This window comes from Pleurodeles waltl, chromosome 9 (genome assembly GCF_031143425.1).
Source record: "Pleurodeles waltl isolate 20211129_DDA chromosome 9, aPleWal1.hap1.20221129, whole genome shotgun sequence".
Classification (NCBI taxonomy): Eukaryota; Metazoa; Chordata; class Amphibia; order Caudata; family Salamandridae; genus Pleurodeles; species Pleurodeles waltl.
The window spans coordinates 68,551,816-68,566,107 of record NC_090448.1 but is presented as its reverse complement, the minus strand read 5'-3'; positions in this window follow the sequence as shown (position 1 = coordinate 68,566,107).

The window sequence follows — 14,292 nt, the reverse complement described above, 5'->3', positions numbered from 1 at the left end:
TCCGCACCTGCAGATCGACCTTGGAGTAAAGAGAAAATATGCCAGGCTGGCACGAAACCTTAAGATAAGCATGTGAACGATCTCAGTGGAAAAGTACAGCTTCCGTACTAGTAATTTACCTGTATCCGGACGCTCTTTAGGCCGATGAATCTTTTGACTAAGTGGGACTCTCCGTACTCTATGTCGGTCAATTTAATCAAATCAATAATCAATAACGAACATAAGCAATACCTTGATCGACATAACACTTAACAATTAATCCAGAATACATTTCGGCGAACCCTGACCTTTCAGCCAGGAATAACCACACCTGTTTATTCAAAGTTAGTGAATTTTATTTCCCTATATTAACAAAGCTAGCACAATATAGATGTGTCTCAACACCAAATGATAAACATATATGAACATTAATAGCTGTCCATAACGGCGAAACAAGTGCAGTCTATGTAGCATTTGAATAACAAGGCATTCGATAATAGCAATGCAAATCACTAATACGATAATCTGTAATGAGCTAATTGCATACATTTAGTCAGCATAACAAGATCTCAAATTGCATCGTGCGACAAAAGGAATCCTCATCTAACCTCAAATTAGCATCGGCATGTGGGACTTCATGCAAAAACAATTTAGCAACATTAATTTAGAAAACTCCTAACTAGGGCTCTTATCAAAATCAGCAGTTGGTTACCTAAAGGAAACACAATGCAATTTTACAATTTCCTTTCATATTTACCAATTACGATCAGCATACAAGGAAGTCTTCGTCTCACAGGTACCGTTCTTCGGTCAGCATGGGTACCGTTTCGATCAGCATGGGACGGGGCAAAGGGGCAGGGGTGGACGGGGCAATTGCCTCACGGCTGCAAGGTAAAACTACTACTTCATGCAAGGGATCAAATCAAAGTTAAAGTCTCTAGGGCCAGAATCATTAAAGTCTCTTTCTCTCGATTAGAGAAAGCATCAAAGTCTCTCAAAATGGCGTCGCAGCGAAGTGGGCCATAATAGCTGCAATGTCCAAATGTTCATAATCGCTGGCAAATGGCTGATAATGGCTGTAATGGCTACCTTCTTCTAGTGCACCTGGTTTAAATAGACAACAGTTCAAATCCAGTAGGGTCTTCCATTGGAGGGTTCATAGGTTAGCTTCAAATTATCCAATCAAAAACGACAGTTCTCAAGCTTTTACTTAAGCATACATTATCCTTGGAGATGGGTACGCAAGTCGCAACATTTTATACCAATTAACTCACTTTCAGAGCTTCCATTGTCCGCACCTGCAGATCGACCTTGGAGTAAAGAGAAAATATGCCAGGCTGGCACGAAACCTTAAGATAAGCATGTGAACGATCTCAGTGGAAAAGTACAGCTTCAAGCAGAAATACACGTTTAATAGCACATTGGAAAAATACGAGCATCTAAACCGTGAGACCAGGCAACTAGGCCGAAGCCTGCACTAAAGTAATGCTAAGCTAAAACATTTCAAACAAGCAAATCATAGCACACGTTTACGATTATGTCGGATTAGTGCAATTCTAATACACCACGTTATATAAAGCACGCTTATAAATGTTGGCAAACTACTCTGAGGGCACATTTTGTCCCCGTACAATCTTTATTAATTCGGTTAAAGTCACACATGATTATTTCACACTACGTTTACGCGTTAATAAATGTAAAGCCTTCATTTTCTGCTTCATCACATGTTTTACTCATAGTTACAGCAACGAGGATTCTCAAGGGTTCAAGTTACATCCACAGCATTAAGAAGGACAAATACCAACAATGTTCTTGTTCCTATAAACAATCTCTTCCAGCACTGGTGTGGTATGTCTCCTAAAATTCCAGAGGAAGTATTAGTTATCGATATGATGGGATAAATATTTATCCCACTTTGTCAACAATTCTTTTCCAGTCATTTGGACGTTCATCTTGGCCTCTATCTTTATCTTGGTGGGATTTCTGTAGCAGCTCAGACAGGACAGAGTGTGTCAAAGTTAGGACTTATAAATTTGAAAGGCAGCAAAACAGAACAAGCATTTACAATGCATCGGGTCTCGCGTTTGCTCATGTTAGAGCTGATCGCGTTGTAAACTCCTAACCCGACTTTTCACCTATCGGGCAAAAGTGCATTTATGTACATAACCCGAAAAAGTTAAATCAAATATGTAAGGTGTTCGACTTCTGCCAAGCGAGATCGGGCTTGTAAATTAGAGAAAAAAAAGTCCACGAGCCCGATGGAAAACAGCGAGCCTCGCATGTTTTCTGTACTTGGTCGCTGCGCTGGAGGAGGGCTAGCCACCGGAAAAGGCATGACATATGCGTGCCTTCGACTAATGAAAGCAAGCAGATTTTATTAGGGAAGCCCACCAACCAATAAAAAACACTGACGTGAAGTTGACAGGGCTCCGAGCCCTTTTCTAAATACAAAAGAGTCTCCCTGCTAAACGCATGCGCGAGCGCATGCAACGCAGGCTCGACCCTAAAAATGAGAATAGACCACTTCTCTGTACTCAGGAAAGTAATTCTGATAGTGGAAGGGACGGAGACTCTCCTCCTATTTACATAGTACCTTCTGCTTCTAAAGGATACTTGCTTCCACAGATTTGTTAAGTGAACCTTTGTGTCAGACAAGAGACCTAATGAAGTAATGAGAGGCTTCATGAGATGGCTCTGGAAGTGACTTACACAATACTTATGTATGATTTTCTGTCACATGATTTTCTTTTTTTTTGTGCCTCAAATGAGAGTCCAGAGCAGCTGATGAATTTTCTCACCAATTTTGCAATTTTCTTTTGTCAAGATTTGCCATGTTTCGATAATTTCGTCTCAGAAGCCATTGGGTTTTAAATCCTGTTCTATTTCATGCCAACCAATTTTTTTTAAAGGACCTACATCACCAGTGTTTATGGTATCTGTATGCAATGTAGGACATTCAGGGCCTGATTTAAATCTTGGTGGAATTGGTCGTGCCATCGCTTTTCTGTCGGATAATCCATCCGCCACTTTGGCGGTCCGCCCGCTCTATTCAGATGTCAGTGGGACCATAGACGACAGACCATCCGAGTTACGCTGACTCTGCCAGAGAGTTGACGGCGCCATTGCAAATAGCATCTGGCGGCAGAACTCCTGGCAGTTTTTCCACCAAGCCAATCACAATGTGCCTTCTCACCAAGGCAGCTGTGGCGGGGAAACCTCCACACCTGAGTTGGTGGACTGGATGGGAAATGAGGTAAAAACCTACCTTTTTCTCTGTTTCCACTTCCATTTAATTCTGAAACCCGTCCGGACAAGTCATGCCATTGCTGCTGTCACTTAGCCACGAATGAAAACTACCCTTTCATCGCCAGACTCGAAGGTGAGCAGTCCATATTACCCATTAACGTTGGCTTGTCACTCATCAGTAGCTCGTGACCCATGAAAAAAATTAAAAATACCTGTGTAATGCATGTGTTTGCACTAGATGTGTCAGTAAGTTAATGTCACACATAGATAATTGACCACCCACTCCCTTGAAAGCCACTCCTTTGCCTCCTAGGGGGGTCACGAAAAGAACTAAACAAACTAAGCACTACTTCAGATTTGTAGAACTTGTATTAATGTTATTTAAACATTTAATAGCCGTGGCCTGGAGAGCCCCCAACCACCTGCGATTGATTGTTGGTTCCAAATAACTGCCCGCTGGGCCTCGGAGGAGGCTAACGCTCTTCTGCGTGGCCATAGGCATTGGAGGGGAGGTGGGTAGCCATGTTATGGGACACCTACATGCTACAGCTATCTGACAAACTGAACCCCTCTTCCCTCAAATGGAACAGCCACAGGCCACCCCAGCTCCTGCAGTAATGGCTCCGGCCCAGACACTGCACACTCCCTGATGAATGCACCTGAATACCTCCTCTCCATCATACCGTGCCTAGGAGAGACCAGCTCGCCACCTCCTGCATCTCCCTTCCTCCCGCCTGGCCACCCCCTGCTCCCCAATACCACTAATCTTACACTGACTCCACCCCAGCAGTACAATGGGTCCCATTATTCATTAGTGAATTGTTATAGCTGATGAAGATACTGCCAGCCGAGACAGTTTAGAGTTTTAGTTACCTCTTGTTTTCCCCCTTACGTGTTTGGTGGAACCATCCTTAGGCATGGTGAGGTATATGAGATATTTAAGATACATGTCCGTCTCTCACAATATTTTGATCTGAAGGTTATAACCCCTGGATTTCCTTTCTTCCCACTTATGGTACTGGTGTAGATGTATGTATATGTATGTGATATCTACCTAGATTGCTTCAAGTATACTGCCATGCCACCTATTGTTCTTTCTTTATCGTAAATGCAAATAAAAATATTTACAAAAATTTTTAATGTCACACACCTGTGCAAACAACTGATGATATTCAAAGATTTGAATTTTTTGAGAATTGTGTAAGTATTCATTACCTAAATTAACACTTGCACCAATCCAAAATGACCTCCCAATTGTCAGCAATATCAGTGTCTCAACTTTGCAATGGGACATGTCACTGAGATGTTGCATTTCCAGTAAAGGATGTCAGTCAGAATATGTCTCACGTTACATTGCTTACAATCCATTTATACAATTAATTGAACAGGAATGAACAATGGTTAACATACTTTGTGAAAGTTGCACTCAAGTATCCATTCATGTACTACTTATTTAAATGTACAACATTTTGGCAATGTATGACATATGTGACAGTGAACAATGTTGTGTAGATACACTTTCTCCTCACTTTGATGCCCGTCACTTATCCCCAGACCTATTGTCCAGGGATAAACTCCTCCGAGGAAGGGCCATCTATTGGGCACATCTCAGTCACCTGAGGGCTTTTACTTGGGAGGGGTGGGAACATGTGTGGTAGGGGTCAAGGAAAGGTAGCTTAAGAATTGGATAGGTGGAGTAAACGGGAGGAGGGGGTGTTAGCAGATTGGCAGGTTTGCGGAGAGAGAGCTGGAGTGGGTAATGTGGTTGTGTCTCTATGTTTGGCAGTTGCATGCGATCTGGTGTCTGTTTGGTTATGTGATGTTTTGCTGGTGGGTAATATTCAGGTGAGTGTGGTTGTTTGGTTCTGGTTTGTGTTGCCACGTGTGTGGGTGTGTTTTGTGTGAGTGTGTTGGTGTAGATGATTGTGTCATTGTGTTGGTTGATGTGGTTGTGTAGTATGTGGGTGTTGTGTCAATAGTGTGTGTCTGTTGTTTTTTGGATGTATTACATTGTGTGTTTTTCCTACTGTTAATGGTGTGGTGGAATGGAAAAGGTACATGGTGTGAATGGAGTGTGCTGTGTAGTGTGGCATGCATGTGGCCACAGTACTTTAGGTGTGTGCTGCTAGCATCCATTCCATAGCCACATGCATGGGACAGTGTTCAACGTGACGGTCCCCCTTTGTCAGGACATCACCAGAACAATGGCAGTACAACTGTGAAACCTAAATATGGGTGACAGTAACCCTCCTTCCTGATGGCGATGGAGTAATGTAGCCAGCATAGGAATTAGCGGTGCCAGGAGTCAGATGGCTCAGCCGCAATACATCTAAATATGGTGGTCCGGACACCGTCAGCTTGATGGAGTATTTGGAACTGCTGCCACGGCGGGACGACGATCTGCAGAGGTTCTCTTGTAGGTGCAGGACACAGATACAATTTAGACCTGGGTGCAGGTCAAAATCCCCCCCCCCCCCCCTCCACCCTGCCCTCCAAAGCCAGTATTGGCACTAGTCTTCTGCCTTGTCCTCAACGTGTATCCACCAAATCTCCTTTAGTGCCAGTTCCCACTGTTGCAGCACTGAGGGGCAGATTCACTAAGCGTTTGTGCTGGGTTTGCATCACAAAAGAGTCACAAGCTGAAACAAAATGTTTATTTTGAATTTACTTTCCAGTGCAAATCTTGTTTTGTGCTGGAATGTTGACTGAAAGTAACGCAAACAGTGATTTGCTCTGCTTTGCATTACTTTGTTAGGAGAGCGTTCAATGGGTGGTACAAAGACATTCCAGTGCAAACACCAATGGGTTTTGACACAAAGCCTTATCTACCAACTACAGTAGACAGCATTTGGCACCAAAAATAGCACCTTTTCGAGAGTGGTGTTAACTTGAAGAAATGCTTTTATTTATCTTAAGAATTCCGACTTTGCATGTGTCTTCATTGTCCTGCACTCATCCAAAGTGGGAAAAGTTTTAAAGCTTGTCCATTTATAATATTTTGTAATGCAAGGGTATCCTTCCAGTACAAAACCTATGATAGACATCACACATGCTCACTTACATAATGGTGCAAAAGTGTGTGTATTGTGACAGGCAGCCTAATTGTGTGTCAGCACTAGGGAGAGAGCAGGACTGTGCTCGCTTAATAAATATAGTACTTTCCTGCCTTCTCGGTGACATGCAACACAGTTCAGCAATAGTGCATTACATGACATATTTGTAAGTTTGCCACTGATTGTTCCAACCATGACATAGCTATTGGCCTTGACTTTGGCACCAGTGGTTTCGTCCAAGACTTTCTAGGTTCTTGAGATAGCCATTTGAGAGCTTGGTAACAGGGGCCAGTATTTACCCTTGCTTTGGTTGAAGCTACTCTTCAGATGTCCAAGCAGAACAAGGATCAGCTGTCATGCATCTCTTATCAAAAAGAGGAGCACATCTATTGGTCTTGCAGACTGTTAAATCCACTGAGGCGACAAAAATAAAGCAAACATTTTATATGCAGCAGGAATGCAGGCAGGCTCCAACAACATGATTGTTGGTAAGTAAAAAATATTATAGGTTTAATTGGGAAATAATAATTTTATCACAGCCCTAACCTGGGCAGTCAGTCACATCTATCTCTACTGGCACACCTATAGAAGAAGTTGCTGGAGAGTATTATTTGATTCTCAGGGTCTGTGTGGTTGTAGAAGCCATTAGAGTTCCCATGGGTGACCGGGGAAAGAAAGATTCCAAGTGGGGCAAAATTTTAAAAGCAATCTGTGAAATAAGCACTTGTAGCAGGTGAGTTAAAGTAGTTTCCCTTTATTGCATCTCCACCATAGGTCACCTCTAGTAACTGTCATGTACAGACTCTTGTCAAGAAGAAGCTATCACACAGTCTGGAACTCCATGGCAGGCTCCACACTTAAATGGTGAGCAAGAAGTTTGCAGGGCATCACAAATGTTTCCAGTAAACAGCCACCTCGCTTGTTCTCCATAAACCAATATAGTAAATCTTGAAGTACACGCCCTCCTGCCACAGACACATGAATAAAACTCAAAAAATCCAAAGAAAACACACTGAGGTTAAATATTAAGATAGGTGAAAGAGATACAATTATGAATCAAGCTGCTTAAGATACACAGGACTTTTACACATTTTCCTCTCCATAACTCCCACAGACTACACACAGAAACACGAATGCCACCATCCATAGGCTACTTTCAGTGCATGTACAAAAACAAGGTATACACAGTTCCACAATGTAAGTATAATCAGGGAAACCACATTGGGTCCTGATCTAAGGAAAAGATCGAAAAGAAAAGAAAGAAAACCAGGTCCCTGGAAAATTAATTATTTTGGAACAAGAGCCCTCACTCACCAAAGGTGACATGCTTCATCCTTGGGCTCTGCTCCACGTCAGGCCGGCGCTGCCATGCCTGACGGGCCCCTCAAGGGGGGCTCTTTGCTGGAGATCTTTTGAGATATATGCCCAGTTTAGAAAGAATAGGGTATAGGATTGGAAAAATTCTATTTAAAAATAACTAGAGGTTAGGCAAATTTTATTGAAAAATCCAACCACTGTCATGATTAAAACCAAAGAGCGGGGAGGGAAAAGAACAAGGTCTAGGCTCCCCAAAAAATTATTCACTTCCTCACTCAATTTGAGGTTAGGAATTGTACTATTCCAGGAACACCGAGACGGGGCAGGTGATGCCGCGAACTTCGGACAGGTCCCAACTCAGTAGGACCTCCGTTACTTGGTGCTTTACCTGATGCGGCCCATCCACTAGTATGAGGAGGGTCCCTGCATTACACTAATATTCCTTATTATAGGTTACATTTACACATATGATTAGGTAGTTTAGGTCCTGAAGAATCGCGTTAGATCCATAGGACATCAATAGCGAGAAACATGTTGACCTTTTGGTAAATCATACAGGGGATCCTGTACGTACAATTCCTAACCTCAAATTGAGTGAGAAAGTGAATAATTTTTTGGGGATTGCCTAAAAAAAATTGCCTAACCTCTAGTTATTTTTAAATAGAATTTTTCCAATCCTATACCCTATTCTTTCTAAACCGGGCATATATCTCAAAAGATCTCCGGCAAAGAGCCCCCCTTGAGGGGCCCGTCAGGCATTGCAGCGCCGGCCTGACGTGGAGCAGAGCCCAAGGATGAAGCATGTCACCTTTGGTGAGTGAGGGCTCTTGTTCCAAAATAATTAATTTTCCAGGGACCTGGTTTTCTTTCTTTTCTTTTCGATCTTTTCCTTAGATCAGGACCCAATGTGGTTTCCCTGATTATACTTACATTGTGGAACTGTGTATACCTTGTTTTTGTACATGTATTGGGAGCTCTATACACAGGACCAGGATTTTTCTATCCAAATCTCCTTTTTTCCAAACCCCTCTTTTAGTTGGTTTTTGATACTTTCAGTGCAGACAACACCCTGGTTGTCTCTTTCTGCTGCCTTGTTGTTCACAGACTCTCTTTCTCTGGGTGTCTATAGAAACTATACTCCGTTTATAAGCATTTTTAAACACTGTTGAATACAACTTTCCTGGGTTCTCTGAACCTAGACCATCCTTTTGCTTCAGCATGTATCTTATTTCTAACCAAATCGCAAACACACAGCAAACTTTTTTCACAGAATTGTGCTGTATCAAAACACCTTTTCCTCTTGATCTGTTTCGTGATCTCAATCTCTCTCCACTATCACTCATCGAGATTTTTACCCATACTTTCTCCAACCTGGGACAGGTTTTGGGTTTGATTTGCAACCTTTGAACAACTAAAACACCATACTTCTTTTTGTAGTAAGTAAAGACAGACAGTAGGCCACAAGCTGATTTTGAAGCTTTCTTTTCCAATCCAATCCAGTTCTACTGATTTTATGCCATTCTTGATAGTCTTGTTAAATCTTTCAGCCATACTATTAGCCTCTGGATGATACGACAATACTGCAACTCTTAAGAAACCACTCAACCTCTTTGGAACACATCTGAATTTCATTGTCAGTCAACAAAAACCTAGAAAAACCTTCCCTCCTGCACAAGATTTCTAAATATGTTATGATGGCACCAGAAGTTATGATTCCCACACACAATACTTCTTCTCACCTAGAAAAGCAACCCATTACCACCAGGAAATACATGGTAGCTCTTTCACCTTTAGGGTGTCCCATGATATTCATTGCCACCTTCATTTCATAGTCCATTAAATTGTAGAAAAATTATTCAATGTCTTGCTTCAGGGGTCATCAAAACAATTCCACTTTCAATCCTTAATTGTAGAAAAAATATTTTTACTATTTTGTTTGTCACTTTTATGCAAAAAATGTTCCGGCCCAGTCAACACATTTTGTTCCAATGAGGAATTTCATGAGGGAGTTTGTTTATAAGGGATATCATAAACTAATGCTTCTTGGAACACCAGATCTGTGTTTTTATGAAAAGTAAGACTTCCTCTATCTAAATATGTCAGGATAGTCCCCTTATGCATGGTTTGATAGACTGAATTGACACACCTGGAACCACCAGAACCACTGGTATAACCATGATCGTTCTGGAGAAATAGCAATCTAACCTCAAAGGTCGACCCTAACTCTATTTCCCACTTTGTGACTTTTTGAACACTTAGGCCTAGTGGGTACCCATACCATTTGCAAGTCTTTACCACAATAGGCTGTTTTCAGGAAATGTAGCCCTGTGGTCTTGTATCTTTGGGGACTTTAAAGTGGGTGCTGGATAATTCCTGCATCGAAAAAAAGACTTGAACCTGCCAGATTGCAACAGATGGCCTACATTGAGACCTTGTTGCTATGAAATATTGAGTGCCCAAGCATACAAATTGTCTTTTTGCCTCGGGCTGTGGATATTCTTGCAGCTGTAGCTGCCCAACGGAGTTCCTTCAATGGCTCAGTCGCATACAGCGTTCTGACCCTGAAGTTCGAAGCAGTGCCCTGGCTATGATTGGAGGCTTCCTGGTGGAAAATCCAATTGTCCAGTTACAAATGGCTTCTTTGGGATTAGGTTGCCTCAAATACGTTTTTTTAGAAAGATTGCTCTGCATATGCCCATCAAAAAGAACAAGCCAAATTCTGTTCTTGAAAAGAACATTGTCAATCTATCTCATAGACACCATTATACAGCAATAGTAATTTCCAAGTTCCATGTAACTAATTTTCTCAGGAGCAGATCAGTAAATGCAGAAAGCTGAAAGTTCAGAGGGCCGCAATTACATCCATTTGAAGCCATGTGTAACTGGTCAACTGGTATTCCCATCAGGCTGGGCACCTGCAATGCAAAGACACATCCATTTATCGTGAGCACTCAAGTACCCGCCTGCCCGTGAATCAGCTTCAAGCACTCAAAGGAGCTTAGATGCATTTCTGCTGAGTGTATCCACAGGCTTTGCTAACGTTAATGTGGACATGAGAGCAGAGGGCTTGTCAGGGAGTAGATTAGCAGCGCCTGCTCGGCTTCGCTCGCTCCCCTCACAGGGAGGATGAGACAGTCCAGGCTCCATTCCCTCTGTCAGGACACGCAAGAAGCAACTAAAAGCCTGCCAGTGGCATGTATGCACAGGGTGGGGCAGGCCATTGGGTTGGGGGGGTGGGGTCGCTCTTGTGAGATGCACTCTAGGGGGAGGATGCATGCTCGTGTCTTTCAACATAAAAGCAAGCCTGGGGATGTTTTGTAAGAAGAGCCCTTAAAGCTGTTAGGTTCATGGCTCCCCATAACTCCCTAAAAATGTTTAACTACAACCCAGTACACCAGCAAAGATAACCAGAAACCTCACACGTACACAGACAGCGGATGGAAATCCAAGAACTGGACGAAAAAGGGCACCAATATTAAAAACGTGCTTTGATGCTATATTAATACTCCTGTGCGCTATACAAATGCTGATGACACACTTTCCTTTGGGGATAACTAGAAGGAACTGTTGCTCGTAGGCTGCTGCGTGCAGCCCTGGAGAACAGCTGTGCTAGACCCCCTTGCAGTTTTAACCAATCTCATTATTTTAAAAAAAATAGCGCGCCTTTAGCGTTTTATACTTGTAGCAAGCCAGTGTGTTTGTTTGAGTTTTCAAGAGACTGTTTCAGAAAACCGTAGACTGGCCTATCATCTGGGTCAAATGATGTGCGGTATGACTTCCTCTGATGTCATCGCTTTCAAAGGCCTGGTGAAGTCACTTCCCCCCACATCTCTCTGAACTAGTGAAATGACGCCACTGGTCCTAACATCTCCTCGTTTTACAGATATCAGGTCTGGGACTAAAGAATTGCCTTGTAAATTCACCCAAATCCTAGGGGGCTGCTTGGAGCCACCAGTTCATGGTTTAAGCAAAGCTTGAATGGCCATCCGGGTAAACAAGTATACACGTGGGTGCCGCTGACGAGGAGACAGCCATATTGCCTAGATGGGAGTCCCTTCAATGACTGGTTCGAAAAGCACCTATGGCCAGCTGTTCGTGCAATGCTTTTGGTTAAAGTGGTCTCAATTCGCTTAATGACTTTTACTGAATACATTGATATTTTGTGATCCAGCCTATGTACTGATATGTCTGTTCATACAATACTGAATCATACTGTTTTGCCATTCGACCTACCTCATGAATATTAATTAGGTAGGTCACAAATTGCAACCCACTGCAATTCACTGCCAAGACAGGAATGGTGGCCTTCTGAGATCAGGACACTAGGTCTATGATTGCTCTTAAATAAAGCAATATTTTTTCAACGTGGCCTGTTTTTTGGTAAAGAAACAGGATTCATTTCAAAATAATTTTAATTTCGTAAACTTTTTTTTTTTTTTTTGGGAACGAGCCGTTGTCCCATGGACTACTACCGACTCCCAAAAATATTTGTCAACATTCACAAAGGGGAAGGCCTTTGTGTAGTCTGTAAAATATTTATGTTTTACCACCGGATTTCAGTTACAAACCACTAATACAAACCTTAAGGAATCAGTATATGAAAGGGACGCCCTAAATACACCCCTACCAAATGGATTCCTAGACCCATTTAACGACTTGGAAAACCTTTTCCAAATCATTAAATAGGCCTAGTACATTTAAACATGGGTTTTAGCATTCTAAGCCCTGTGCTTTACTGAATCAGAGGACTTGTGAACCCTTTGTATATCTGGCCAAGAGTTCTGCACACCCTTGGTGTAGTGTGCAGGGCTGCCACTGAGCTACAGCCCGCGTGTGCTCTCCAAACCAGCAAACGTTGTGGGTATTCAGGTGTAGGCTTGGAAAAACATTTATAAATTATGAATTATGACCATGTGCAGGCACTTCTACATGCCTGTTTGTACACAGTATACACCAGGACATAGGAAAAGGCCTTCCTCATTTTCATTTTTTCCTATGGGATTTTTTTTTCTCTGTTGAGTAATGCCTTACTCTACGCTCAGCACTTTTGGGGGCATTTAGTTTGTCTCTCCACCTTTGTAAAGGGTTGGCTTCTGCCATGTTTAGGAATAAATCTCGTTACAAGGTTGGGAATGAGTCAGAAAAAGGTTTGTGACCACTCACAAGGTCTTGAGTGATCCTCCATTCCCCTTCCCTGGAGAAGGAGTTACTCATACAGAATATGAGCAATTATATGCTTGAGCAAATGGAATTACAAGTGCAAATTCCCCTTTTGTGGATACCTTGTGCAAATCAAGTCATTTGTGCATGTAAATTGAACTTTTTTGTAACCCGGCCATACAGGTGGTGAGCGAAACTGCCAAATGTTGACATCAGAAGTAACACAGCAAGTGAGCACAGGCTGCCACCATGGCCTGCCATGAGCCCATTCATATTGCTTGATGATTGTGCAAGCCGTGGGCATCCTCAGTGCACACTCTTCTGGAAACATGGGGCGCGCCACTAGCCCCAGCGCAAACAGGCACAACCGATCTAGGGTGACTTTGGCACTAGCGACCTGGAAGAAAGCATATTGGTTACTGGATTAATAATGATGCACTGCATATTGGTGCATAGTTTCTTCCCACGATATATAAGGCACTATTGCTAAGCCTGCTTCCTCTCTCATCTAATACGTAAAGACCCAAGTGTGGATCCTATGCTCACTAAGCCACTGGAACCAAGCTGAATCCTTATGAGGAGGCCCATATACGTCACAACCGGTCTTGGATTGCTTGTGTTCCAGTTCAGAGAGGACCTCGCCTGCCAGTTTGTGCTGGACTGTTCCTATTGGAGGAGGACCAAGGCTGTTTTGTTTATGGCTGTTCCTGTTTAAGGTAGCATGGTGGGCAGAGACATCTGAAGGATTTTGGAGGCCCTGGGCCAAACGTATTTGGGGGACCCCTGTTCGGAACAGCTTTTAATTAGTGATCTTATTTCAGCTCTTTCATGCCCTCTTAGGCCAGGGCCATCTTAGCGCACAGGCACACTCGTCCAAATTCTAAATGTGTTTATATCTAATATTCGGGGATAGTTCTAATATTTCTGCAAATATTCTTTGTTACAGCCTTCCACTTCTAATATGTGAGGTCCTGTTGTGATCCTAACAAACTTTTTTATTGGTGTTGCATGAAACATAAATACAACATTTTTCTGTACTCACCCATGTTAAAAATACATTTAAGGAAAACGGTATTTAAAACAATATTTGTAAGAATAATTCAAGGTCATCAGGGCGCGACTCTCTGAAAGACGGGGCTGGTTTTATCAGGGGGGCCCTCTCAAAGGCTGGGGCCTGGGGCCAGAGCCCACTTTGCCCATGCCTTAAAAAGTCTCTGATGGTGAGGAAAAAATGATGGACTCAGATGTAGCCCTGAGTAATTACCAGTGGCTGAAAATAATTCAAGCAATCCACTAATCACTTTCTTGTTTTCCTAATCATCAGCACTAAGCCCGCTTGTGCCTTAAATATTAAGTGATCTCTGCAAACTGACTTTCAGTTGTGCATTGCGGATAGGGGACAGATCTGAAGCTGGCAAAGGTAGTGATCCTTTACACTTTACATCACCCAATATTTACGCATCTTCACTGAACCCGTTTCTACGCTTTCCTCCCTTGTGGAAAGCACCAATGTTCATCACGTTTAAATCATTTAGTG